The sequence below is a fragment of the Rhinoderma darwinii genome, chromosome 1 (genome assembly GCF_050947455.1).
Source record: "Rhinoderma darwinii isolate aRhiDar2 chromosome 1, aRhiDar2.hap1, whole genome shotgun sequence".
Lineage (NCBI taxonomy): Eukaryota > Metazoa > Chordata > Amphibia > Anura > Rhinodermatidae > Rhinoderma > Rhinoderma darwinii.
Window position 1 is genome coordinate 647,415,137 of NC_134687.1, and position 24,529 is coordinate 647,439,665.

Here is a 24,529-nt window from a genome sequence, read left to right on the forward strand (position 1 = left end):
AGTTATGACCATTTTTGTAGTTATGCAAATGAGGCTTGCAAAAGTCCAAGTGGGTGTGTTTAAAAGTAAAAGTCCAAGTGGGCGTGTATTAGGTGCGTACATCGGGGCGTTTTTAATACTTTTACTAGCTGGGCGCTCTGATGAGAAGTATCATCCACTTCTCTTCAGAACGCCCAGCTTCTGGCAGTGCAGACACAGCGTGTTCTCGAGAGATCACGCTGTGACGTCACTCACAGGTCCTGCATCGTGTCAGACGAGCGAGGACACCGGCACCAGAGGCTACAGTTGATTCTGCAGCAGCATCAGCGTTTGCAGGTAAGTAGCTACATCGACTTACCTGCTAACGCCGATGCTGCTGCAGAATCAACTGAAGCCTCTGGTGCCGGTGTCCTCGCTCGTCTGACACGATGCAGGACCTGTGAGTGACGTCACAGCGTGATCTCTCGAGAACACGGCTGTGTCTGCACTGCCAGAAGCTGGGCGTTGTGAAGAGAAGTGGATGATACTTCTCATCAGAGCGCCCAGCTAGTAAAAGTATTAAAAATGCCCCGATGTACGCACCTAATACACGCCCACTTGGACTTTTACTTTTAAACACACCCACTTGGACTTTTGCAAGCCTCATTTGCATAACTACAAAAATGGTCATAACTTGGCCAAAAATGCTCGTTTTTTAAAAATAAAAACATTACTGTAATCTACATTGCAGCGCCTATCTGCTGCAATAGCAGATAGGGGTTGCAAAATCTGGTGACAGAGCCTCTTTAAGCCATGCCTTTTTAAATCCACTTCTGGCTTCAGCTCAAAAACCTGCCTCAAAAACTATGTGCGATTCTAGCCTTATAATGTTTTGTATAACACTTTAAAATATATTGATGACAAAGTCCAGGATTCTGGTCTACACACAGTCCTCCACTTTTATTACATAAAGCTTGACTTTTTGAAAATTACAGAACCTTGTATGGCAATAAAGTCAGCCCTCTGCCAACACATTTGGCCGTTTAAAGGGGTTTTTGCACATTCCTACAACTGATGACCTATCCACTAGATAGGTCATCAGTACATGATCTGTGGGAGTGCGACACCCGGACCCCGCACCGATCAGCCGCTCCGGTTGCCTGCGGGTACTGGATGTTATGGCACACAATGCTATATACAGAGCCGGCAGCAGTTGGCTCCATACATAGCATAGCGGCCGTGTTGCAGAACTGCAGCTCTGCTCCTATTCACTTGAATAGGAGCAGAGCCAGTGGTGTAACTAGAGAAAAACTGGACCCCATAGCAAACTTTTGACAGGGCCCCCCCGCTCAGCTGGGTATCACACAACCCCCCCCCCCTTGTAGATAGCGCCTCCCTATAGATTCCACCACACAGCGCCCCTATAGATAGCACCACACACAGCCCCCTGTAGATAACGTCTTACAGCCCCAATCCCCCCTGTAGATAACGCCATACAGCCCCCCTGTAGATAACATCATACAAACCCCCCCTGTAGGTAACGCCATACAGAGTCCCCCTGTAGATAACGCCATACAGAACCCCCTGTAGATAACGCCATACAGAACCCCCCTGTAGATAACGCCATACAGAACCCCCCTGTAGATAACGCCATACAGAACCCCCCTGTAGATAACGCCATACAGAACCCCCCTGTAGATAACGCCATACAGACCCCCCTGTAGATAACGCCATACAGACCCCCCTGTAGATAACGCCATACAGACCCCCCTGTAGATAACACCATACAGACCCCCCTGTGAATAACGCCATACAGACCCCCCGTAGATAACGCCAGACAGACCCCCCTGTAGATAACGCCATACAGACCCCCCTGTAGATAACGCCATACAGACCCCCCTGTAGATAACGCCATACAGACCCCCCTGTAGATAACGCCATACAGACCCCCCTGTAGATAAAGCCATACAGACCCCCTGTAGATAACGCCATACAGACCCCCCTGTAGATAAAGCCATACAGACCCCCTGTAGATAACGCCATACAGACCCCTCCTGTAGATAACGCCATATAGCCCCCCCCCCCCAAAAAAAAAAACGGCCTATAGTTTGTCCTACAAAAGAAATGTATCCCCTATCCACAGAAAGTCCCCCCAAGTTCTCCATGACTAACCTCGGACTTCCGGAGTCTGCACAGTTCAATAAAAATGAAAGGTGCGCACTGGTCACGCATGTTCACAAGCGCGACCAGTGCACAATTCATTTCTATGGCGCTGCAGACAGACCCCGGAAGTCCGAGGTTTGTCATGGAGAACTTCAGAGGACTTTCGGTCTCCCGTTCTCCTTATCACTGGGCGTCCTAACGATCACACATGCATCCCCTATCCTGTGGATAGGGGATGCATGACTTTTGTAGGAATAACCCCTTCAGTGTCGTCGCGCTGTAGCAGCCATAGCGGCTGCTAGCGGAGCCTCCGACCATGAGAAGGGGGGCCCGTGCCGGCGGGTGGCATGGGCCCCCTCACGCTGCGGGCCCCGTAGCAGCCGCTACGGCTTCTTTAGCGGTAGTTACGCCACTGAGCAGAGCTGTAGTACTGCAGCTCGGCCCTCTATTCCGTGGCTGGAGCCAACTGCTTCCGGCATGTACGTCAGGTGCAGAGGCACCGGACCAGCTCATCTGTACGGGGTCTAGGTGTCGGACCCTACACAGATCATGAACCGATGACCTATCCGGTGGATAGCGACCGCCTTGTCACGGCCGTCGCTAAGGGGCTTTAGGCTAGGGAGCCGCCTTTTCACGGCAGCGCTTTAGCCTAAAGTAGCGCCAAATGATTGAATTTAAGCTCCGTTCTCTCAGCTACCAGAGGTAGCTGAGGTATCGGAGCAACAACCAGAGACCATAGAGAGTGGTCTCTAGTAAGAGGATTGCCGTGATTTGTTAAATCACGGCGGTCACCGCAGGTTGCCGGTTTCTCACCCTTTGTCCTCTCATAGAATAACTCCTGAGAGGAGCGAGAAAGGGTAACAAATGTTAAACAAAGGCCCCCCGACAGTAAATCCCCTCCTACTGCAGATCCCCCCTGCCACATTGTTAAAATAAAAGATGGCGCACGCATGCACCGATATTAAGCTGTGCCCAAGCTGCCTGTGGCAGCAGCTGGCACAGCAACCATCAGGGACCATTCTGACTGGTCCCTGATCAGGTGATCACTGTGATAAACCTATCACAGACAGTCTGGTCCTACTGGACTTCTAGCGCTGTCCATGCTATCGCTGTATTTGTAGCAGTGATGTCCAGAAACCGCTATGAAGCCCTAATGTGGTTCATGCATTTTACCAATAATTCCCTAGACCCCAAAGAATTGACCCAGGCTATGATCGGCTTAATAAATTCATGCCATTAATCACCCTTCTAAATGCTTTATTTCTAAATTTGTATACCCCTGATCAAACTTAATCTGTAGATGAATCGCTTATGAGCCTTAAAGCCCATCTTTCTTTTTGTTAGTTCATCCCCTCCAAACGAGCCGGATATGGGGTAAAATTAAAAAAGTGTGCGAGAGCACAACGGGTTACACCTGCGGTTTTAAAATCTATAAAGGCAGGGACCGCCAAATTTATCAGCCAGAAACTATTGGCAACTCTCGCAAAATAGTGTGGCACCTAATGGAGCCATTCTTGCAGAAGGGTACCACGTCTATACAGACAACTTTTATACAAGTGTTGCCCTTTATAAATCCCTCTATGCTACAAATACAGGGGCCTGCGAAACAGTACAAAAAAACAGAGTGGGATTCCCACAACAGTTGGTGTCCAAGCGTTTGGAAAAAGGAACATCCATGGCATTTGCAAGTGAGGAAATGGACCGACAGGAAGAACGTCTACATGCTGTCCACTGACACTACGGTGACAATTAGAGAGGGGGGCTACCACAGGAAAGCAGAAACCTGTCTATGTAACAGACTACAACAAATTTTTTGGGGGGGGGGGGGTGTAGATCTTTCCGACCAGGTTCTTCAACCTTACCTGGTGAAGCGAAAAAATAAGGCCTGGTACAAAAAGTTAGCAATCTACCTAATCCAGATTGCTACCTATAATAGTTTTGTTCTTTTCAAAAAGGGCCAAGCATTGCTCACTTATCTTCAGTTCAAGGAGCAGGTTATTGAGCGTCTCTTTTTTTTATTCCACTATACCTGCGAGTCTTTCAGACTTTTTACACCCCGTCCCTTCCACCGAGACCCAAAATTATTCCCGAAAAAGGTACCGGGTAGGTAGTAAGTATGGAACGAGGAGGGATACCCGCTTTTACTGCCCCATATGTCCATCAAAACCAGGCCTTTGCAACTACCCTGGTTTCAAAACCAGTTTCCAAGTACTAATATGCACACCCCAAAAAATTAGGGTGGGGATCTTTTTAGGGAGTCAATTTCTTTATATTTTCTTTTCTCCCTTCACCTCCATGAAAGTACCACAGGAGTTGCCTATCGATCCTAATAAGAACAGGAAAACACGAGAGGTTAAAATCCCCTCCCACACCAGTGTTTTTTCCTGTCCCTACACGGCAACAAACATGAGGGAGGTGAGGGGGCTGAGGCCTTCTTACCAGGGCAGGTCGATCGACACGTTCTTTCCTCCTCTTTTCAGCTGCTGGAGGACCCGTTCTCCGGAGCGAGTCCTCATATGACTGCATCCTGCCCTCCAGGGGAGTATAAGCTGGCAGTCTAACGTGATTTGTGTGGGTTCGGTTTCCCTCAGGAGTTCCCTACCCAGGTCCTCAATGTGCGCCCCACTTCCGGCGGAAGTGACGCTGGACGGGAAACTGGAGTAATGCTGTTTGATGCCAAATTCAAATGGTTGCCCTGTATCTGAGTTCTGATATAAAGGTAATATTTTCTTCTTTCCGGTCTATTGTTTCTGGTATCCTTACAGTATGCCTGAGACTGACATGACCTCTCTCTCTCAGTTGGCAGAGCCTAGCGCTACACCTGGTCCTGTGAGTATTATTCTTAAGGGGATATTTTTTCTATGTTAGTGGAACATTTATTTATATTCCTTCGTCTGCCTTGATTTATTTAGGCAGAAAAGGACCCCTTACACAAATGACAGGGACGCAAATGCGCTGTACAATAAGACAACTAATGTCCCTACTAGGATCCATGACCGCATGTATTCCAGCAGTTCCATGGAGCCAGGTTGACTTCAGAGAACTACAAAGATTAGTTCTTACACGATGGAACAAAAACAAATGGGGTTTAGAAACAAAAATAAATATATCACACAATATATACACAGATCAGGAGATCCCTATGCTGGTGGCAAAATATAAAAAAAATCTACACAAAAGGGGTAAAATGGCACCAATCTCCCAAGATTGTTGTAACGACTGACGCCAGTGCAAGAGGCTGGGGAGCCCAGGTATTGAATCATAACTTTCAGTGAAGATGGCCACAACAGATACAAATCAGGTCATCAGATTTCAGGGAACTAAAAGCAGTATGGGAGACCCTACAGCAGGCAGAACATCTACTACAGGGACATTACGTGTTAGTTCTGTCAGACAACACGACGACAGTAGGTCATTTAAAGTATCAGGGAGCGCAAGACATGCTTCCCAACAATTGATATCCACAGAGATTTTTCAATGGGCAGAACATCAGGTCTGGTCCCTGTCGACAACACATCTGAAAGGTTCAGAAAATTGTCAGGCGAATTTTCTGAGCAGGAAGGATTTAAATCCAGGGGAATGGTGTCTAAAGGAAAGTGCCTTTCCATCATTAAGGCTCAGGTGGGTAATACCAGACATAGACCTATTTGCGACACATCAGAACAAGAAGGTAAAGAACTTCTTTTCTCTAAATCCCTGGGACAACCCTCTTGAAATGGATGCACTATCCCAGGTCTGGAAATTCAATCTGGGCTATGCATTTCCTCCAATTCCTCTTCTTCCAAGGGTATTGCAGCAAATTCTGTCTGGAAAGACAAAAATAATTTTGACTGCTAATCGTTGGCCAAAGAGAAGTTGGTTCAGTCTGTTGAAAGATCTCTCCATAGAAGAACCAGTGATTCTTCTCAGATCCCAGAACCTACTGTCCCAGCGTCCAATATCCCATAAGGATGTGCTAGATATTCAGTGTAATGCCCATGGCCGCGGGCCGCCAGGTTTGCTTACCTCCTGACGACTGCAGCCATGGATCAGTGAGCGCTGGTCCCCATCTCCTCCTCAGGAAGCTCCAGTGCTCACTTCCGCCTCACTCTGCTGTGTCCCGCAGGGTGCGCGTGCACGCTCGTGCCCGCTCTTAAAAGGGCCAGTGCGCACACCTGAATTAAAGACCAAATTAGCCCGTGAGCACTTTGGACTATAAGAAGTGCTCTGCCCCTTCCTGCATTGCCTGAATGTCGTTACCCTAGTTTGTCTCTGCAAATGGTCTCCTAAGTGTCTTCCAGTTACCAGTGTTTCACGTTCCTGCTACCTGTAACCTGAATCCCGTGCTATCCTGGTCCAAGTGCCGTATTGAGTTGGAGTCGTGCTGTGCTGTGTACCAACCCTGTCCTGCTTCACCACGCCTGGTGCCTGCCTGCTGCCTAGTCCCATCCGAGCCAATCTTGCTACTCTCTGAAGCTACTACAGGTACACCTATACGAATTATAGACTTTGTCCTGTTGGCCAACTGCCATACCGTTAAGGCGGTACGGCCCAGTGGGTCCATACACCCCAAGTGACATTCAGCTTGCAGCCTGGATCCTGAAAAGTCTGTCCTACTAAACAAGGGCTTGTCAGAGTGAGTAATTAAGAAAATATAGTCGTAAAGAGGCGACATTCAAAATCTACTTATAAATATGGAAGACTTATGTCTCCTGGTGTGGAGAACAAATTCCATACCCAATGAAACCAAATATACCTAGTATTCTAGATTTTCTTCAGGCAGGCCTTACAAAGCAAGGCCTTAGACCAAGTACCCTGAAAGTTCAGGTCTCAGCACTAAGTGCAATATTTGATACAAATCTAGCTGATCATAGTTGGATAAGGAGGTTCATGAAAGCAGCATCTAGGTTAAAACCCAAGGTTACTGACCTGTTCCCTCTATCGGATTTAAATACAGTCCTGGAAGGTCTTACTAAATCTCCATTTGAACCATTACAACATTCAGACCTAAAGATGCTATCCTGGAAGATAGTATTCCTAGTAGCAATTACTTCAGCCAGACGAGTGAGTGAACTCCAGGCCCTGTCTATACGAGAACCATACTTAAAGGGTTATTCCCATCTTCCCTAAATCTTTTTATTTATCAAAAATAAATATATTACACCCCTCCATTGTTTGATCTTACCCCATAATCACACTACAGGACTGCATGGTCCTGCAACTCGTTCCCTATAATTTCTGCTTGAGTGGGCGGTACAAAGCTCTTTCCACTCACATAACCAGCAGATGGCGCTGTGAAAATATCACAGCACCACTTGCATCAGAATGCACGCTCCCGATGCTGCTATGTATTGTATTACATGCAGCATTGGGATTACAACATAGTGCCAAAATAACGTCTAACAGGAGGTTTACTCGTTCCTCCCTCGTTATCATTCTCTATGTGCTGTGTAAAAGTACAATGTCCTCTCCCCTCTTTCTCCAGTTCAGTGTGCGGGTCTCCTAATCATGTCCACAGTAATACAAACTATTTGTGTTTGCTCCAAAGTCCATTCTAATATCTCTATATTTGCATATGGAGATAACAGAGCTTAGGAGCAAGCACAAGTGTGAAAGCCCTAATAAGGGCTCTGCTGTAGTAGTCTCAGCAGCAATGTGCCGTGAACAGCTGAATAGGACAGCTCTCCGGATACTTCACATGCCAGGGAGCCGTTCCTATACACTTCTATTGCAAAGGGGAAGAGGAGGGGGAGCCTGGGCTGAGAGCTGAATAGGACAACTCTCAGGCTACTGCGCATGCCTGAGAGCTGTATTATTCACTTATATTGTAAAGGAGAGAGGTGGCCGGGCCGGGAGTTTCTGCGCATGCGAGACCAATGCGCGCTCATGAGGACTCAGCCAGAGAAATAGGAAGATGTAGAGGCGCATCTGCACAAGAGCGGCCACTGCTGCAGGATCCTGGTGGTGGTCGTATCTATTGGAAACAGACCATATACAAAGAAGAGGACATCCGATCCAAGAGGAGGAATATCTCAGAAACGGTGAAAAAAAGCAAACCAAAAGGTAATTGCTAAATTTTATTAATTTACATAAGGAACCTATTGAAGTATGATCTTCAAGTTGGGAATACCCCTTTAAGAATTCTAGAAGACAGAATAGTCTTTAACCCCTTCCCGTCGTAAACAACTTTCAGATTTTCATTTTTGTTTTTTCCTCCCCACCTTCCAAAAGCCATAACTTCTTTATTTTCAGTCAATATAGTCCTATGAGGGCTTGATTTTTGAGTAGTTGTGTAGTTTTTTCGTAGCACCATTTATTGTGCCATATAATGTAATAGAAAACGGGGAAAAAATTATTTGTGGGGTAGAAAATGAAAAAAACAGCAATTCCTCCATTGTTTTTTGCACGTTGTTTTTACGGAATTCACTGATTAATTAAAACAACATGTTAACTTTATTCTGCGGGTCAATACGATTACGGCGATACAAAATACATATAGTTTTTTCTATATTTTACTACATTTACAAGTAAAAACTTAAGTGTAAAAAATGTAATTTATTTTGTGTCACCAAATTCCGAAAGCCATAATTTTTTTATTTTTCCGTCAATGAAGTGATATGAGGGCTTATTTTTTGCGAGATAAGCTGTAGTTTTTAATTATACCATTTTGGTGTTACATGTGACGATTTGATCACTTTTTATTTCATTTTTTTGTGGGAGATGAGGTGACCAAAAAATAGCGATTCTGGCGTTTTCAATTTTTTTTTTTACGGCTTTCACCTTGCGGTTTAAATAATTATATGTTGTAATAGTTCAGACTTTTGCAGATGCGGCGATACAAATTATGTTTGTTCATTTATTTTTTTACTATGCTCCAGGGGGAAAATGGGAAAAGGGTTTATTTTTGAACTTTAAATTTTTTTTTATATACAAAAAAACCTTTATTTTACTCATTTTTACTTTTTTTATCAATCCCCCTAGAGGGTTTCAACCAGCGATCTAACCAGCGATTTAACTAATGTATTGCAGTATATCGTGATTCTGACAGGCTTCTATTAAGCCCTGCCGGAGGCAGCGCTTAATAGGAGCTCAAAGATGGCGGACCTAGGGGCCTTCATTAGGCCCCCAGGCAGCCATAGCAACCATCGTCCCCTCGCGATTGCATTGCAGGGGGGCGCGATGAGCTGTTAGAGGGGGTCGCCCCCTCTAACGATTTAAATGCTGCGGTCGCTGTTGATCGTGGCATTCAACGAGTTAAACGAGCGGGATCGCACTCGAGCGCGACCCCGCTTGTTACTCTGAAGATTCGGCTGTAACATACAGCCGACACCGGCATCGTCTGGAGCGGGTTCACTCCGTGAGCCCATTCCATACTTCCCCTACCTGACTTTGGCATATGGATAGGTCAAATTTCGGGAAGGGGTTAAATTAGATTAATCTTTTTTACCCAAAGTAGTATCAGACTTCCATAAATCCCAGGACATTATACTGCCTTAATTCTGCTAGAATCCAAAAAACAAAAAGAGAAGAAGCCTTCCGCACACTAGATGTTAGAAGAGTCCTTCTGGAGTACATAAAAGTCACAGAGCCATGGCGAAAGGATAGGAACCTATTCGTTCAAGGAATAAATAAAGGCAAAAAAGTGTCTAGAAATACAATTTCAAGATGGATTAAAAATGCCATTTGCGAGGCCTATAAGATCCAGGGAAAGATAGTACATCACACTTAAAAGCTCACTCTACCCGATCTATTTCAGTTTCTTTGTGTAACATCTAAATGTTGTGCTTTTTTCTAAGTCATTCATTTGTAAACCGCCTGAAGAAGGGGCCTCTGTGCTCTGAAAGCTTGCATATAGAACTTTTATGGTTAGCCAATAAAGGTATCATACCGATTATACTTTTGTCTTTTTTGACACAAAAGTATTTAACATTTCATATTGTCTCTGGCTAACACGGTACTACACAATTTTTTACTTAGTTTCTTGGGCCGAAAGAGTGAACGATTCGATAGAGCAGATCTGCAGACCTGCTACCTGGACAAGTCTTCACACTTTTACAAAACATTACCGCCTCGTTCCAGGTTCAAACTCTGAACTAGCGTTTGGGAGAAAGGTCTCCAGGTGGTAGTCCCTCTCTAAAACATCTCCTGTGATGCTGTCATGGAGGTGAAGGGAGAAAAGTGTAATTAGTCTTACCGGTAATACAGTTTCTACAAATCCTCCACATGACAGCACTGAGTTTTCCCCCCTAGTTTCTTTCACTAGTAATTCTTCTTGAACATCAGATAGGTGATCGAGTAGTTACTTATAAAACACTGGTGAAGGAGGGGTGGGAGGGGCTTTTAACCTCTCGTGTTTTCCTGTCCCTATTAGATCCAATAGGTAACTCCTGTGGTGCTGTCACGGAGGATTAGTAGAAACCGTATTACCAGTAAGACTAATTCTACTTTTTAGTTTGAGGGCTTTCCAAGTAGGGAGAATTTATTTTGGGAGAGGTTGTACAGGATATTGTTTCCAGACCATGAAATAAATTTTACTCTTTACGATTTTATTAATTTGTGGGCGATCAAGTCCTCAAATTAATTGTCCAGTACAAAAGCCCACTGATATCAATTACAGATAATGGACCCCCAATGTTCCTGAACTAAAAAATTTTGGGAAATAACATTATTAACGGTTTGTTAAAAAATTTAAATAAAACAAACCTGTCCGCTCTTACTGGACTACTATACTGTTGCTGTCCACGCTACCCCTGTATTTGCAACAGTCATATTCAAGTCCCCTCCAAGAAAAGCCAGATGACTACCAGAATAAATTGAGGCCATTGTTCACAAATCTGAATTGATCATTTCTAATTTTCTACACACCCGATATGAATTTATTAGTGCATGAATATTTGATAATCAACATTTTTTATTGAATGAAGCTGCACATTTTCTAGTTTTGTAACCATAGACAACATGATATAAAATACATGTATTGGATATACCACAATTTGTTTCTTTTGACTGTATGGTGATACGGGCATGATCTTGTTTTATTTGGAGGATCTCTAATAATTGAGCTGTTCCTTATCAATACACTGTGGGATTTATTACAGATTTGTTCGGGTTTTTGATGGATCTTTTACACCCGACAATGCTTCTAGAAATACTCAGGGACTACTGATCCTTTACCGTTCCTATTGATGGGTTTGGACACTGTTCCTTTATATATTTAGTAGGTGAATGGTTGTTTTGTTCACATAGTGGTTCCTACCTTGTTAGAGACGGGCCTGTTATGGTGTACCACGTTGCTTGACACATTCGCCCCTTATATACGGATAAATGTCACTAAGGAGACGTTGTAGGACCATTCACTATATAAAATAAGTTGTCATTATAGACCTATAGGTGTTTTTTATCTTGTGAACAAACTCGATAGTTGGATACATTTTCCTCCATTTATTTTGGATATATTGCCCTTCACTCCAGTACAGATTATTTTTTCCGCTATAGTTTATTATATATAAAACCAAAATACTGTTCACAATGGCCTGGAATCCATTCAATTGTGTATGAAAAGCCAAAGAGTGCTCCCTACATTTTAGCCCGTCGTGTGTCCAGGAAGCAGATTGGAACCACTATGGGGATATTTTTGAACACCGTGTGATAGATTTTGGGGTGTGTTTCTTTATTCTTATGTTCACTTTTCAAATAAATTGGTCTTTAAAATTACACTTTGTGAAAAAAGTGTTTTGTTTTTTTTTACTTGCATTGAATGAATTCTTACAAAAAAACTGTGGGGTCAAAATACTTACAACACCCCTTAATAAATACTTTAAGAGGTATAGTTTCCAAAATGGGGGTTTCCATCATGTGATGGGATCTTCCATCTTTGTGCTCTGTGGCAGAGATTGAATAGTAGCCGACAAAAAAGACAGCATACATAAGTATATGAAGTGAGATAACGTTGTTTTTTTACATAAAAAAATACACACACACATATATATATATATATATAAAAAATATTAATACCCCTTTTTTTCCAAATTAATTTTCACAATTAGTTTTTGTCCTTGTACAAATAGTAAAACATAATAAAATATATTTAAATTTGGTATTGCCGTAATCGTATTCCCCGCAGAATAAAGATAAAATTTTGTTATCACGAAGTGAATGATGTAAACCAAAAAAAAAATTGATATATTTTTTTTTCCCCTATTTCAGGCCACAAAGAAATGCATTCCCGTTTCCCTGTACATTAATTGGTACAATAAATGGGGCCGTGAAGACTATAACTCGTCCCGCAAAAAACAAGCCCTCATACGGCTTTCCCTATCGTTCAAAAAGCTGCACACAATGGGTTAATGACTTGCTTCTGCCCAGCTAGTACAGAAGAAAAAGAAGACACAATTAGGCCTCATGCACACGGCTGTGCCCGTAATCACGGCCCACGATTGTGGGCATGGCCGTCCACCGACGGCTTTCGGGCGGAGGCCTGCATTTTCGGGCCATTCTCCTGTACAATACGAAAATTAGGACATGCTCCATAATTCCCGGCACGGACACCTATCCGTAGCGATACGGAAAGGTGTCCGCGCCCAATAGAAATGAACGGTTCAGTAATTGCGGACCGTATTACGGTCTGCAATTACGGAGATTTTTTACTGTCGTGTGTCTTAATTGCAACCTTATGAACCCCTAAGCCAATGGTATAAAACACACCTTGAACAGACATACAATGTGTTTTTTTCTTCTGTCCCAGCTGCACGCTTTTCTTACAACAGGTTTTTTCATGTTATGTGATGATGGCCGCTGGTGGAATCCTAGGGAGGTCTCCAGTACGTCCACCGAGCCCTCCGTTGTTTTCCCCTGTGAAGGGTATATTGGAGAGGCATTGAAAGACACCTCCCTGGTCTGTGGATTAGGTGTGTCCAACTCGTCCTGCCATATTGTGGCCGGAGCATTAGCAGAATTATTTTTGCTTGGCATATCTGGAGGAGCAGGTGCATATGGAGTCGGCGTTCATACAGTAGTCCACATGTTCAGAAATGAGCGCTGTTACGTGCAGGTCCTGGATCACAGCACATGCAATCCTCTGTGCGCATGCGCGGGATAAGAAGTCATCGCAAGTTTCTTCTTGAATATAATGGCGCATTTCTCACTCTAGTTGCCAGGCTCGCACCTCCAGTCAGCCAAAAAGGTAGGACGTGTATTTTCCTGTATCTCTTAGGGGTTCTTATAGAGAAGGAGAATAAGGTATTTGCTTAAATCTCTGCTGCTCTCTCACACTATCCCTATCTTTGTCTTAAGATGCCTAACTCTCAAGGGGGAAACTGCTCAAAGATAGCTGGACATAGGATATGTTCTCAGTGTGGACAACCGTTATCTGATGATTGTGAAGCTGACATATGCAATGCTTGTATATATCAGGAAAATGATGATGAGGATGATGAGGAATATGACGATGTCCTTCCAGTGCAGCAGCAGGCTAAAAAGTTCTTTGGCTGGTTTAAAGGCCATGTTGTAGAAGCCTTTAAAGAGGCTAAAGGGGACTGCAGTATTCATACTAAACATAGAAAAAGAACCGCTGTTGAAGATTTGTCTTCACTAGATCAGTCCTCCAAGTCTTGGTCTGAAGGCCAAGTGGGATCTGAAATCGGACTCCGATCTGGGCATTCCTGATGATTATTAGTTGTTCAGGAAGGATAACATTTCATCTCATTAAGTCTGTCAAAGAATCTGTGGAATCAGAAGGTTTGAAAGGAGTACATTCAAAAAAGCAACAGTTGTTACACTTTCCAAAAAAACAAGGGAAATATTTTCCTGAGCATGATTTACTTAAAGATTTTTTCAATTTAGGCTGGCAGAAGCCAAAGAAAAAAAATTGATATGGGCCGTAGGTTCAGATATTTCCATAGATTGGATCCATCTTATACGGATCAGTGGATGAACCCCCCTAAAGTGGACTTGGCAGCAGACCGTCTTTCTAAAAAAGTTTTTTTTTCCCTCGGATGAGTCCTCCCTTCTTAGGGAACCTATGGATAGAAAGGCAGGCTCACTATTTAAAAGAGCTTACTCCTCCTCTGCAAATGTATGTAAAGCTTCATTTTCCTCGATCCCTGTAGCTAGGGCCTTAAGTGATTTGTCCAAAGGTTTTCCAGAGGGTACTTCTAGAAATGAATTTCTACATTTACTTCCCAAAATGAAGTTAGCTGCTGAATTTTTCTCAGATTTTCCCTTAGACACTCTGCGTCTTAATGTTAAGAATATGGCACTAACTACAGCAGCCTGAAGGTCTTTGTGGTTGAAGGAATGGAGAAAGGGTGATGTACCCTCTAAAACATAATTTTTGTTCCATTCCATTTTATCCTAGCAGCTTGTTTGGCCCAAATCTAGATCGCATTCTTAAATCCCTAAATGACAACAAAGATGTTTCCTTTTCCCAGTCTAATTACGGAAGACTCCGTAGCTTTCGTGGTCCACCCAAAAGGTCACTAAACTTTAAGAGGTCTTATTCTAACCCAAAACGTAATCGTAGATTAGCCCAAAGAAAAGGCCAAACATCTGCCTCCTCTTTTATTAAAAGATGCCAGGAGGAGCACAGGCAAAATAACCAATGACGTCATGTCTCTTCCTCCAGTGGGTGCTCGTCTGAAAATTTTTTACATTAATTGATATGAGGTCACGTCAGACGCATGGGTACTATCTACGAAAAAAGAGGGTACTCACTGGAGTTAGTTTTTCCCCCAAACAAGTTTTTCCTAAATTTTCCAGACAACCCAGTCATACTACAGCTGCTTCAGGATTTAGTGGACAAAGGGGCTCTAGAGGAGGTTCCATATCACTAGAGAAGTCGCGGAGTCTATTTAAGGGTCTTTGCTGTCTCCAAATAAGATCAAGGTTGGAGGCTATTAATAAATCTTACTTTCTTGAACAGGTTCATGAGAAAAACCAAATTCAAGATGGAGTCGGTGAGGTCAGTGATTTCTCTCTTACAGCCTCAAGATTGGATGGTAACAATCGATCTAAAAGATGCCTACCTACATGTGCCTATCAGCAGTTGCCATGGGAAATTCCTGAGGGTAGCAGTTCATCTAGGGTCCTCAGTCAAACATCTACAGTTCACATGCCTCCCATTTGGCCTCTCATCCTCACCGAGAGTGTTTACAAAAATTGTGGTAGTGATTGCAGCCTTCCTCAGACTGAAAGGGGTATATCTGGTTCCATATTTGGGCGACTTGGTCCTCAGAGCCTCCTCAAGGGAAGAGCTCCTGAGTCATCTGAATGTAACACTCAAAACTCTAACCAATCTGGGTTTTTTGGTGAACCACAAAAAATCCAGATTGATCCCCACTCAATGCTGCCCCTTTCTGAGGTTTGTGATAAATTCGTTCATATGTCTCTTATCCTTTCTCCTCAGAGAATTATCAACATAATAAAAAAAATTAACTGGTTGATTACAGCTCGCAGGGTTCAGATCTGAGCAGCAATGAGTGTCCTAGGCCTTCTCAGCTCTACTCTGGATGCAGTACGCACTTCAGAAGCCTGCAGTTGGAGATTCTGTCCCAGTGGGACAAGTCTCCAAGAAGCTTAGACCGCTGGATTCACCTCTCCGAGGCAACCATATCGGATCTCCACTGGTGGCTAACTCCGAATCGTCTCAGGCATGGGAGGTCACTCCATCCCCTACCGCAATTAGTTCTGACTACCGATGCCTCAAAACAGGGTTGGGGAGCTCACTTAGGTCACAGGTGAATTCAACATCTATGGCTACCAGAAGAACAGTTGTCATACAACATGAAGGAACTTCATGCCATCTTCTAGGCTCTGCACCACTTTGCGGCGTTTCTTCATCACCACAGAGTGGTTGTGCAATCAGACAACCTAGCCTCTGTATTTTATCTGAACAAGCAGGGGGTGACACGGAGTTCATGCCTAAACCAAGAATGCAAAAAGATTATGGATTGGGCAGAGTCAAACGTAGCAGTTAGCAGCGGTCCATATAAAGGGACATCTGAATGTCCAGGCAGATTGGCTCAGCCACAATCTTCTCAACCATGGGGAATGGAGACTGAATGTGCAGGTCTTTCATCAGATCACCTGCAGATTCGGTTTGCCAGAAATAGCTGTGATGGCATCAGCCCAGAATGCCAAACTTCAGAGGTTCTTGTCACGATCTGTGGGTATGTGGACCCACTGGGCCGTACCGCCGTAGCGGGATAGAAGCTGGCCAAACAGTGTAACAAGTCAATGTCTATATAGCACAAGGGTACTTGTAGCAGTTCAGACAGTAGTAACGGCTAGGCTCAAAGTTAATTTTTCCACAATCAACTCCTTTTCAGAAGGCATTTTTTCTAAAGATCAGTTGGTTAGCAGATTCTTCAGGGCAATTAACCCCTTCCCGCTCCTGGACGTACTATTACGTCATGGCAGCTGTATCGTTCACGCTCCATGACGGAATAGTACGTCTCGGGAGTAACGGCCGTTTCGGCCGTCCTCCCGACACATACAGGAGCTGTGACAGCTGCTGTCTTGTTCAGCAGCTGTCACAGCTCCTACAGCGGGGACCGATCGCTGTGTCCCCGCTGATTAACCCCTTAAAAGCCGCGTTCTATAGAGATCGCGGCTTTTTAGGGGTTAAGCTGCCATCGCCGGCCTGCTACGCGATAGCGGCCGGCGATGGTGACTATGGCAACCGGACACCAAACAATGGCGTCCGGCTATGCCATAGACTGAAGCCTAGTGGGTCCTGACAACGTCAGAACCCACTATGCTTGCTGTCAGTGAGTAGCTGACAGTTCTAATACACTGCACTACGCATGTAGTGCAGTGTATTAGAATTGCGATCAGGGCCTCCTGCCCTCAAGTCCCCTAGTGGGACAAAGTAATACAGTAAAAAGTTAAAAGAAGTTGTGTAAAAATAAGAAAATAAAAGTTTTAAAAGTATTAAAAGTAAAAATCCCCCTTTTTCCCTTATCAGTCATTTATTATTAATAAAAATATATAAACAAATAAACTGTACATAATTGGTATCGCCGCGTCCGTAACGGCCTGAACTACAAAATTATTTCGTTATTTATCCCGCACGGTGAACGCCGTAAAGGAAAATAATAATAAACCGAACCACAATCACAATTGTTTGGTCACTTCACCTCCCAAAAAATGGAATAAAAAGAGATCAAAAAGTCGCATGTACCGAAAAATGGTACTGATCGAAACGACAGTTCGTTACGCAAAAAATAAGTCCTCGCACGGCTTTATTGATTGAAAAATAAAAACGTTCTGGCTCTTAGAATAAGGTAACACAAAAAGTAAATGATTGTTTACAAAACGTATTTTATTGTGCAAACGCCATAAGACATAAAAAAAAACTATAAACATCTGGTATCGCCGTAATCGTATCGCCCCGCAGAATAAAGTGAATGTCATTTATAGCGCACGGTGCACGCAGTAAAAAAAAAAGAATAAAAAAAGAATAGTAGAATTGCTGTTTATTAGTCACCACGCCACCTAAAAATAGAATAAAAACTGATCAAAAAGCCCCGCATGCACCCCATGAAAACTACAATGGATTCCTCAAGGGTTCTAGTTTTCAAATTGGGGTCACTTTTGGGGGGTTCCCAATGTTTTGGTACCACAAGACCTCTTCAAACCGGACATGGTGCCTAATAAAAAAAGAGGCCTCAAAATCCACTAGGTGCTCCTTTGCTTCGGAGGCCGGTGCTTCAGTCCATTACCGCACTAGGGCCACATGTGGGATATTTCTCAAAACTGCAGAATCTGGGCAATACGTATTAAGTTGCGTTTCTGTGATAAATCCTTTTGTGTTATAAAAAAAATGGTATAGAGGATTTTCTGACAAAAAAAAAAATGTAAATTTCACCTCTACTTTGCTCTAAATTTCTGTGAAACACCTAAAGGGTTCATAAACTTTCTAAATGCTGTTGTGAATACTTTGAGGGGTCTAGTTTCTAAAATGGCATATTTGATAGGGGTTTCTAATATATGGGCCCCTCAAAGCAACTTCTGAACTGGAACCTAAAAAAATAAATAAATGAGCCAATACTTCGCTTCTTACATTATACTGATAATGAGCCGTGCCCACCCCGAGATGACCCCAGTTTTGACCGTTTGTATAAACGGAGACCCCTATTAGACCGTTCCAGTGCCCGGTTTTCCCAAGCATTCACCCCCGAGAAGTGTATTTCTATTGATGAGTCCCTGGTACATTTTAAAGGGAGGGTTCAATTCCGCGAGTACCTGCCGGGTAAGAGGGCAAGGTATGGCGTGAAGATGTATAAGCTGCGAGAGTGCATCCGGGTATACCTACAGGTTTAGGCTATATGAAGGAAAGGCCACCCCCAAACCAGACTGCATCCTGGACTACAATAGGTACATGGGAGGTGTGGACTTGTCAAATCAAATCCTGAAGCCCTACAGCGCCATGCGGTGTGGTATAAGAAGCTGGCCGGGCACATCATACAGATGGCATTGTACAATGCGTACGTGCTACGTCGATGTGCAGGCCAGACGGGAACTTTCCTGGAATTTCAAGAGGTGATTATCAAGAACCTAATCTTTAGGGACCAAGAAGGGGGGGCACCCAGTACTTCTGGAAGCGGGGCCACACGCATCGTACCAAGGCGGCAACACTTTCCAGGAGAAGTTCCCCAAACTGGCAAGAAGGGAAAAAGTCAAAAGAGGTGCAAAGTCTGCTATAAGGGATGACACAATATATCAATGTGACACGTGTCCCGAATAACCAGAGCTCTGTATGAAAGTCAGTTTTAAAATTTATCATACATACCTTGGTTTATAATTTACCCCAATTTTACTTACCCTGATGCACTCCGCACAGCTTATCCCCCCTCGTCTTTCCCCTCTGAGCCCTGCTGTGTGTCCAGGCAGCTGATAACAGCCACATGTAGGGTATTGCCATACCCGGGAGAACCCACATTACAGTTTTATAGAGTGTAGGTCTCTGGTCAAAATGCTCACTACACCTCTAGATGAATGCCTTAAGGGTGTAGTTATTAAAACGGGGTCACTTCTTGCGGGTTTCAACTGTACTGGTACCTCAGGTGCTTCTGCATACATGACTTCGCACTAGAAAATCCCCAGTAGGCCAAATGGTGGTCCTTTCCTTCTGAGCCCTCTCATGGGCCCAAACGGCAGTTTATCACAACAAATGGGGTATTGCGGCACTCAGAACAAATTGCGCAACAGAATGGGGTATTTTATTTCTTGTGAAAATAAGAAATTTTCAGCCAAAACTACATATTATTTGAAAAAAATAATTTTGTTTTCATTCCCAGCCCAATTCAAATAAGTTCTGTGAAAAAACTATGGGGTCAAAATGGTCACAACACCCATAAATGAATTCTTTGAGGGGTGTAGTTTCCAAAATGGGGTCACTTCTGATGGGTTTCCGTTGCTTTGATACCTCTGGGGCTCTGCAAATGCGACATGGCACCCGAAAACCAAACCAGCAAAATCTGTACTCCAAAGAACACACAGCGCTCCTTCCCTTCTGAGGCCTCCCATGGGCCCAAACGGCAGTTTATTGCCACAAATGGGGTATTGCTGCACTCAGGAGAAATTGGGCAACAAAATTGAGTATTTTGTTCCCTGTGAAAATAAGAAATTTTGATAAAAAATTACATCTTATTGGAAAAAATGTCATTTTTTTAATGTCACAGCCCAATTGAAATAGGTGCTGTGAAAAAACTGTGTGGTCAAAATGCTAACAACCACCATAAATGAATTCCTTGAGGGGTGTAGTTTCCAAAATGAGGTCACTTTTGGTGGGTTTCCATTGCTTTGATACCTCTGAGGCTCTGCAAATGCGACATGGCACCCGAAAACCAATCCAGCAAAATCTGGACTCCAACAAACATATAGCGCTCCTTTCCTTCTGAGCCCTCCCATGGGCCCAAACGGCAGTTTATCACCACAAATGGGGTATTGCCACACTAAGGACAAATTGGGCAACAAAATGGGGTATTTTTTCCCTGTGAAAATAAGAAATTTTGATCACAAATGACATTTTATTGGAAAAAATGACATTTTTTTCATTTCACAGCCCAATTCAAATACGTGCTGTGAAAAAACTGTGCGGTCAAAATGGTAACAGCAACCATAAATGAATTCCTTGAGGGGTGTAGTTTCCAAAATGGGGTCACTATTGGGGGATTCCTACTGTTTTGGCACCTCAACACCTCTTCAAACCTGGCATGCTGCCTAAAATATATTCTAATAAAAAAGAGGACTTAAAATGCACTAGGTGCTTCTTTGCTTCTAGGGCTTGTGTTTTAGTCCACGAGCACAGTAGGGCCACATGTGGGACATTTCTAAAAACTGCAGAATCTGGACAATACATATTTAGTAGTGTTTCTCTGGTAAAACCTTCTGTGTTACAGAAAAAAAATGAATAAAATTGAAATTCAGCAAGAAAAATGAAATTTGCCAATTTCACCTCCACTTTGCTTTAATTCCTGTGAAATGCCTGAAGGGTTAAAAAACTTTCTAAATGCTGTTTTGAATACTTTGAGGGGTCTAGTTTTTAAAATGGGGTGTTTTATCAGGGTTTCTAATACATAGGCCCCACAAAGCCTCTTCAGAACTCAAGAGGTACCTTAAAAAAAAGGCTTTTGAAATTTTCTTAAAAATATAAGAAATTGCTGTTTATGTTCTAAGCCTTGTAACGTCCAAGAAAAATAAAATAATGTTCAAAAAACGATGCCAATCTAAAGTAGACATATGGGAAATGTGAACTAGTAACTATTTTGGGTGGTATAACCGTCTGTTTTACAAGCAGATGCATTTCAATTCTGAAAAATGCAATTTTTTCAAAATTTTCTCTAAATTTTGCAATTTTTCACCAATAAACACTGAATATATCGACCAAATTTTACCACGAACATGAAGCCCAATGTGTCACGAGAAAACAATCTCAGAATCGCTTGGGTAGGTTTAAGCATTCCAACGTTATTACCACATAAAGTGAAATATGTCAGATTTGAAAAATGGGCTCTGAGCCTTAAGGCCAAAACTAGGCTGTGTCCTTAAGGGGTTAAGCTCATCAGACCTCCTATAAAATCTCCACTGGCCTCATGGGATTTGAGCATTGTTCTTCGATGTTTATCTGCTCATCCTTTTGAACCCATCCAAGATATAAGCCTCAAATTCCTTACCTGGAAGACATTGTTCTTAGTGGCCATTTCTTCAGCTAAAAGGGTAGGATAGCTGCAAGCGCTCACTTCTAGGGATCCTTACCTTAAAATCAGACCAGATTGTTTAATTTTGAGAAATGTCCCGGGATTCCTACCAAAGGTTCCATCAACTAATAATATCAATCAAGAGATTTTTCATCCTACCATGCCTCCAGATTCTCCGGCCCATCCTCTGGATGTAAAAAGGTCAGTCCTTTCTTACCTAGATAAATGCTGCACCATCAGAATGTCAGAGTTACTTTCTTCAGTTCCAAGGTCCTCGTAAATGGGAGAAGGCTTCTAAGTCGTCTCTTAATCAGAAATGTAATTTATTTCTCTTTTACTCACGCTAACTTACCAGTGCATTCTGACCTAAGGGTGCATTCTACTAGGGTCCTATCAACTTCCTGGGCTGAAAGACTCTACGTAGGTCTGAATTTGTCAAGCGGCCACCTGGTCTTCATTGGATCCCTTCGTGAAACATTACAGATTGAATACCTTGGCTGATGCGGAGGTGTCCTTTGGCAGAAGGGTACTCGAGGTTGCTGATATGTAAAGCTGCCCATTTTTTTTGCTTTGAATTCCCATTGTGTACTGCCTTTGGATGATAGGGAAAGCTTAAATTTACTTACCAAAATTTTTCCTTTCCCTGAGTCCAAAGGCAGCACAGCTTCCCTCCCCTATTTCTGGTTTATTGCTAAATTACTACACATTGTATGTCTGTTCAAGGTGTGCTTTATACCATTGGCTTAGGGGCTAATAAGGTTGTAATTAAGACTAATTGTGTCTTCTTTTTCTTCTGTACTAGCTGAGAAGAATCAGGTAATTAACCCATTGTGTGCTGCCTTTGGACTCAGCGGAAGGAAACATTTTGGTAAGTGATTTTAAGCTATATCGGTGGAAAAAGAAAACAGTTATGGCCGGGTGGGGAGGGAAAAACAAAAATCTGATAAATGGCTGCGGCGGGTAGGGATTAACACATATCGAAGGTATAACAGACATTACTACATAGGGTCTTTAACCCCTTAATGGCCAGCTAAAAATTTTCATTTTTGCCTTTCAGCAGCCATAACGTTATTTTTTCAGTGACGTGGCTGTATGAGGCCTTGTTTTATGCGGGAGAAATTGTATTTTTTTTTCTGCACGGTTTTGAGGGTAGAAACATTTACTGTGTACGTTATACAATGTATTATTGCGGCATTGTTTGTTTTGTTTATTTTTTGTCCCGTTTACGTTTCACGCTAAATGACCTGTTAAATTAATTCTTCAGGTTCTTAAGGCCCTTTTACACTGGGCGATTATCGTGCAGACGAGCGTTCGTATAACGCTTGTTGCCGATAATCGCCCTGTGTAAACAGGGCTGCGATCAGCAGATGAACGAGCAAACGCTCGATCATCTGCTGATCGTATAGTTTTAAAAAAAGAGAAAAATTTAAGTTGTCGGCAGCGCGTCTCCCTGAGTAAACGGGGATACGCGCTCCTGACATGATGATAATGTATGGGGGCGAGCGATCGGAGTAACGACCGCTCGTCCCCATCCATAGCTCCGTGTGACAGGAGCAAACGATTGCAGATCAACGATGTCTTGTCGATCGGCATTCTCTTCAGCGGCCGATGTAAAAGAGCACTTTGCGGTCACGTAGAAACCGTAATATGTGTACGATTTTTATGTAATGTACGTATGGGCAATTAAATGTATTTTATGCTAAAGACTTTTTTTTATTTATTTTTTTTGCGTTTTTTGATTTTAGATTTTATTTTTAACCCCTTTAGGACCAAGTTCATTTTGGCCTTCAGGACCAGACCCATTTTTTCAAATCTGACATGTCATTTTATGTGGTAATAACTTTGGAATGCTTTTACCTATCCAATCGATTATGAGATTGTTTTCTCGTGATATATTGTACATTGTTAGTGAAAAAATGTGGTCGATTAAATTCATTGCTCATTTGTGAAAAACACCAAAAGTTTGAGAAAATTTGAAGAAATTATGATTTTTCTGATTTGAAATGTATCTGCTTGTAAAACAGATAGTAATACCACACCAAATAGTTACTAATTAAGATATCCCATATGTCTACTTCATGTTTGCATATTTTTTTGAACATGCTTTTATTTTTCTAGGTCGTTACAAGGCTTAGAACTTTAGCAGTAATTAATCACATTTTTCAGAAAATTTCAAAAGGCTATATTTTCAGGGACGAGTACAGTTCTGAAGTGGTTTTGAGGGCCCTATATATTAGAAAACCCCATAAAACACCCCATTATGAAAACTGCACCCCCAAAGTATTAAAAACAGCATTCAGAAAGTGTTTCAACCCCTTAGGCGTTTTACAGAAATTGAAGGAAAGTAGAGGTGAAATTTTCAAATGTAATTTTTTTTTACAAAATTAATTTGTAATACATTTTTTTCTGTAACACAGAAGGTTTTACCCGAGAAATGCATCTCCATATTTATTGCCCAGATTCTGCAGTTTTTAGAAATATCCCACATGTGGCTCAAGTGTGCTAATGGACTGAAACACAGGCCTCAGAAGCAAAGTAGCACATAGAGGATTTTTTTTTATTAGAATATATTTTAGGCACCATGTCAGGTTTGAAGAGGTCTTGTGGTGCCAAAACAGTGGAAACCCCCAAAAGTTACCCCATTTTTTGAAACTACACCCTCAGGGAATTTATCTAGGGGTATAGTTAGCATTTTGACCCCACAGGTTTTTTGCTAAATTTATTCGAATTAGTCTGTGAAAATGAAAATCTACTAATTTTCTGGAAAAACATAAAATTTTTGCAAGGAATAAAGGAGAAAAGGCAACCCAACATTTGTAGAGCAATTTCTCCCAATTACGGAAATACCCCATATCTGGTAATAAACTGCTGTTTGGACCCACGGCAGTGCTCAGAAGGGAAGAAGCGCAAATTTGGATTTTGGAGCGCTGATTTTACTGTTATGGTTTTCGGTGCCGTGTCACGTTTGCAACGCCCTGGAGGGACCTAAACAGTGGAAACCCCCCAAAAAAGTGACCCCATTTTGGAAACTATAACCCTCAAGGAATTTTCTAGTGGTATAGTTAACATTTTGACCCATGGGGTTTTTTGCTGAATTTATTGGAATTAGTCTGTGAAGATGAAAATCGACTTTTTTTCTGAAAAAACAGAATTTTCTAATTTTTATAAGGAATAAAGGAGAAAAAGCACTCCAACATTTGTAAAGCAATTTCTCCAGATTACGGCAATAC

At 42.6% G+C, this 24,529-nt stretch overlaps 2 protein-coding genes across 2 annotated transcripts in view; one reads left to right on the top strand and one right to left on the bottom strand.

Annotated features, from left to right (window-relative positions):
* LOC142658374 (uncharacterized) overlaps positions 1-24,529 on the top strand; it is a 130,459-nt gene that overhangs the window by 55,454 nt on the left and 50,476 nt on the right. The gene's annotated exons all lie outside the window — the stretch shown is intronic.
* Positions 1-24,529, bottom strand: part of LOC142664889 (oocyte zinc finger protein XlCOF7.1-like) — a 34,602-nt gene that overhangs the window by 2,131 nt on the left and 7,942 nt on the right. The window lies entirely within an intron of this gene.